Here is a 5,601-nt window from a genome sequence, read left to right as displayed (position 1 = left end):
AATGTTATGATCAGTCAACAAGCCAATGAAACAAAACAGAAAACCCTAAAATGTAGAATCAGGAATAGATGTGCATTAAAGGTTACCTGAAATCACCTGCCAGGCATGGTGGCATACATCTGTGATCCCAGGCCTCTGGAGGCTGAGGCAAGAGGATCTGAAGACAGCAAGTTTGTGCTTAGCCTGTGCAACCTAACAACACCCTTGAAAATCAGTGAGGAAAGAAAGGCTTTTGTTAGGTTGGAACAAAAATAATAATAATAATTAAATAATGGGTTTCCAGCACTTTTTTCTGAAAAAAAAAAAATAGCCAGGAGCTGGCATAGTGGCACATGTCTATAATCCCAGCACATGGGAGGCTGAGGCAGGAGAATTGTTGCAAGTTTGAGACTTTCCTGGGATACAAAGTGAGCTCAAGGCCAGCCTGAACTGCATAGCGAGACCCGAGCTCAAAAAGATTAAAAAAAAAAAAAAAAAAAAAAGAGCCGGATGGGGTGGTGCTTGACTGTAATCCCAGCACTCAGGTGACTAAGGCAGGCGGATCACCACAAATTCAAGGCCACGCAGCGCTCCATAGTGAGTTCAAAGCCAGCCTGAATTACATAGAAAGACCTTGGCTCAAATAAATAAATAAATAAATAAATAAATAAGAAAAAATTAGCCAAAGCTCTAGCCCAGAGAATTTTTCATTTTTAAAATCATTTTTATTTAAAAATCATTTTTATTATTAGTATATTCTTCTAGTACATAAGATTCACAGGCCTTGTGTGGAATTGGTACATATACGTAACATCTCTCTCTCTCTCTCTGTCTCGCTCGCTCGCTCATTCTCTCTCAGACAGGATCTCACTATGCAGTTCTGGTCTTGAACTCACTGTGTAGCCCAGGCTGGCCTTGAACTCACAGCAATCCTGCCTCAGCCTCCTGAGTGCTGGGATTACGGGCTCTGTGTTCCACCACACCCAGCAAGTAAAATATTTTTAAAAAGGGTGAGGGATGTAGTTCAGTGCTAAAGCTCTAGGTTCAACCCCCAATAGCAGAAAAAAAAAAAAAAATCAAAGGATTCAAATAAATATTTCTCTAGAAAAAGTATCCAAATGGTCACTTAGCAGTGCAAGATGCCTAACGTTGTTAGTCACTAGGGAACTGTACCATCAAACCACAAGAAGATTTCACTGGGTACCCACAAGGATGGCTATAATAATACAGACAGTAACAAGTGTGGGTACATATTGGGAAAAACTAGTAGATTGATACCCTGCCAATGGTATTGTAAAATCAGACAGCCTCTGTGGAAGAGTCTGGCAGTTCTTCACAAAGTTAAATGTAGCACTCCAATGTGATCCAGCAATGCTACTCTCAGGTGATTAAAAACGTGTTTACACAAAAACGTTTTTAATTCAATCCTCAGCACCACAAAATAAAACCTACCTTATCTACAAATGTTCATAATGACACCATAATAGCCAAAAGTCTACACGTCCATCAACTGACAAATGGACAACTGTGGTAGATTCAGTAGAAAAAAATAACATGCTAAAACATAAATGTACCTTGAAAACATAATAAGTAAAAAAAGACAGCCACACATGATCATACACTACATGACTTTTCCCCCAATACCAGGGATTGAACTGAGCTATGTCCTCAGCTCATTTGTAAATTTCGAAACAAGTTCTCACTAAGTTGCCCAGGCTGGGGTTGAATTTGGAATATTCCTGCCGAAGCCTCCCCAAACACTGGATTTACAGGCTTGTGCTGCCACACCTAGCTACTCTACACTCTGTGATTTTATTTACATATGATTTCTAGGAGATATATAGCTTTTTAAAAATCTGATTGGTACATTTTAGATATACATAATGATGTTACAGGCAGCTGAGCTAGTTAGAAATATTATAGGCAGTCAGACAGGCTGAATCCTTGAAGAAGCCGGCACAGAGGACCCGATATCTGATGACTTTGGAGGAGATGCACACCTCTTGCTGTGGGCCATATCTCGGGACAAAAGGCAAAGCAAATGCAACCACACCTTTAAGCATAATCCTCAGGGATTAAGTCTGGATCACCTTGAGAAGTCAGGAGTCACCATTCCAATCCCTAGGGAGAGTCACTGCTCTCTAAGAATGCCCGCTTTCTAGGTGACTCACCTCCGCATTTGTTCCCAGTTTAATCAGTTTTACCTGAGCTATGAATCTTACTGGCTAAACATAACGAGTTCCCAATTTTCCCCAATTTAGACCCGCCTCACCTCATAGTTTTACTGTATAAAAATCCCTACAGAAGACAGAGTCCTTGGCAACCCGCTTGGGACCCCTTCTGTCTCTGAGACAGAAGATTTCTTTCTCTCAATGAATATATTCTGCTCTTAACCTCCGTTGTTCCTAAAATTTATTCTTCGATTTTAGAGAACATGAACTCATACTGGACATACATGGTCAGCTGTTTCTTTCCCCTATAGCAGTGACGGCATTCACCGCAGGGAATTTGTACCTGGACATGGTCTGTCTTCTTTATTTCCCCCATTTTCCTCCCCTCTCCCTTCAGCCTCCTTCCCTCCTTATTTACAAAAGTTTTGTTCCCATTTTTCTTCTAGTCTCTTTTTTTTCTTGTCTTTTCCTTCCTTTCCCCTTCTCTCCTCCCTTCTCTCCTCCCCCTTCATTTAAACCTTTTCTTCCTACTTCACAGTATCTGCTACACATTTTAGTCCTATTTACTCTTTGAGTTTCTCAAACCAGAAAAAAAATGTGGTATTTACACATGTGTCTGATTTATTTCGTTTAACAGTATGGTCTCCAGGTGCATCCATTTATCTATCTCAAGTTTACCCTCCTTTATGGCAGAAGTTTACCTTCTTGAAACCCTTCTGTATATTATATTATATTTTTTTAAAACCCACATCTTCTTTATCCATTCATCAGTTGATGGGCTTTGGGGCTGTTTTCTAAGATTTAGCTTTCTTTTTTTTGTCTTTTTCATGTTTATCGGTACCAGGGATTGAACTCAGGACTGCCTGCTTGCAAGGCCGGCACTTATGCCCCTGAGCTAAATCCCCAGCCCCTAAGATTTAGCTATTATAAACTGTGTTGCTATAAACATAGGTGTGCATATTTTGCTGTTGTATGATTCTTTTAATTCTTTCAAGAATGGGAATAGCTAGATCAAATGGAACCTCTAGTCTTAAGGTTTTGAGGAACCTCCGCACTGATTTCCACAGTGGATGCGCCAGTCTACACTCCCATCAACACGGGAGAAGGGTTCCTTTTTCCTCTCCACCCCTCCAGCATTTGTTATTGGTTGATTTCTTGATAATAGCAATTCTTTCTGGAGTGAGATGTAATCTCAGTGTTGTTTTACTTTGCAGCTCTCAAATGACCAGCAATATTGAACATTTTTTCATATATTTATTTGCCGTTTCTACTTCTTCATCTGAGAAGAATCTATCTATACATTTCAGATGGCCATTTTTGGATTGGTTCTTTAAATTTGAGGGATCCTTATTTCTGAGTTCTTTATGTATTCTAGGTAGTAATCCTTTGAGGAACAGCTGTGGGTTGTCTCTTCATTCTGTTGGTGATTTCTCCTACTGTGCAAAACTTTTTAATAAGATGAAATCCCAGTTGTTGATTTTTTGTGATAGTTCCTATGTGATCAGGGTTTTGTTCATCTTTGCCTACACGTAGTCTTCGAGTTCTACCTATTTTATCTTCCAGAAGATTTCTGTTTTAATATTTAGATCTTTGAAACTTCTTGAGTTTAGTTTAGTTCATGATGAGAAATATGGGTCTAGTTTTAATCTCAGCATGTAGGAAACCAGTTTTTCCAGCACCATTGTTAAAGACTCTAACGTATCTTTGTAAAGATATGTATGTAAAGAATCTAAGATATCTATAGAGACAGAAAGTAGGACCTACTGATATAGCTCAGTGATAGATTATGTGCCTAGCAAACATGAAGCCTTAGGTTTGATTCCCAGTATCACAAACAAAAATAACAACGGAAAGACTTTAAAAGGTTACACTATCTCCCAGGTGTAAAACCATTGAGAAAACAGATGTGAAAGAAATTTTGAAATTGTGAATCTCTCTATAATATACAGGATTCGTTTTGTTAAAGATGATCTAGTACATAGACTAGATTACTGTCACTGTTTTTACTGTAGTGTATTATGCAAAGACCACTTTGAAATATCATATTTCCACAAACACCAAGTTTTCTTTGGGCTAGTTTTGCCCTCTTATGTTCCAGTTGCCTTCGGACAATAGCATTTATCTAGTCCCTTGAGAATGAGCAGCAAGGCACAGAAAGATATATAGCGATTAAATTCACCTCTAGTGGTTTTTGGTGCTGGGGACTGAGCTCAGGGCATTGGGCATGCTAAGCATGTGCTCTACCTCTAAGCTATACCCCTGCCCAGAGTGTATTTTAAAATCAACTTTCTTAAGATATCATTTATATGTACTATTATACTTTTTATTAACCATTAGTAATTACTAGTCATTAATGGTTAGAATTATAAAAATGCTTGATTAGATGATAAATTGCTCTGGAAAATGGGATGGTTTTTGAATTTAATTTTTAAAATCCATAATATATTTACATGATTGAAAACTAAAAATTAAGAAATGTACAATACTGGCCCTTGAATCAAGGCCAGCAGCTTCCTGATGCTGTTGGTTTCAAGCAGGAGCCTAAAGAGATTTCTTTCTATGGTCTGTTGGCCATTTCAGAACTTGGGCAGTGAAATGGTCAATTCATTAGAAAGAAACAACTTGAAGCAACACACTCCCCATTCCCCCACCCCACCCCCCACCCTCTTTGAGCAGCTTTGAGGTGGCAATCTGCAGTGGCCCAGGATGGGAGCCACCAGTGTTTACTGGGACCTCCACCAAGCTGGCACCTGGAGCCCAGGGAAACCAAGCAACCCCTCCCCACCCCTCCGTGAGCTGCTGTGAGTGTGGCAGGCTGCAGTGGCCCAGGACAGGAGCCACCAGCATTTACTGGGATCCACACCATGCTGGGAGCTGGAGTGCCAGGAAACCAAGCAACCCTCCACTGCCTGTTTTGTTTTGTTGAATTTCAACATACACCAAAGTATGAACAGCTATTTCAAAGAGAATGAGAGACTCTACAACAGCCATTAGTGACTTCCCTGTTGTCTGGTTTTGAAGACCTAAAACGCCTTCCTTATTCTTTTCAAATCAGTTGTACTATGTTGTTTTGTATGAATTCTCTGGATGTGAAGATATGGACAACTATTTGTAAGAAATGAGATAATATGATACATAGCGAAGACCTCAGGTTATCTAGCTTTGAAATTTACATCCCTTACATTGCTTTCTTATGTCCTATTTTGTTCTGTTTTGCTGTATAATTTTACCCCCTGTAAAATAAAGATAAAATTTTTAAAAAAGAAATGTACAATAAATAGTGTTCCACCCACTACCCAGTTTCCATCCATTACACTTACCCGCCTAATCATTACTTGCTAATTTTATGTGTCTTTCCTACTTTATGCAAATATAACTAAATATAAGATTATATACTTATTACAGCCCTCTTAATATAAAACAGTGAATAATAGGCATGTCTATATCTTGT

General features: G+C 39.0%; 1 non-coding gene across 1 annotated transcript; it reads left to right on the top strand.

The window, feature by feature from the left end:
- The first annotated feature begins 4,635 nt into the window (after window positions 1-4,635).
- Window positions 4,636-4,773, top strand: LOC111757459 (small nucleolar RNA SNORA2/SNORA34 family). Its single transcript, XR_002791803.1, has one exon. It is a non-coding gene; the product is annotated as a small nucleolar RNA SNORA2/SNORA34 family (small nucleolar RNA).
- The last annotated feature ends 828 nt before the right edge of the window (window positions 4,774-5,601 follow it).

Source organism: Cavia porcellus, unplaced genomic scaffold, assembly GCF_034190915.1.
Source record: "Cavia porcellus strain 051 isolate PalLab524CR breed Dunkin Hartley unplaced genomic scaffold, mCavPor4.1 scaffold_4, whole genome shotgun sequence".
NCBI lineage: Eukaryota > Metazoa > Chordata > Mammalia > Rodentia > Caviidae > Cavia > Cavia porcellus.
Note: the sequence above shows the minus strand (reverse complement) of the source record. Positions and strands in the feature narration are given on the sequence as shown.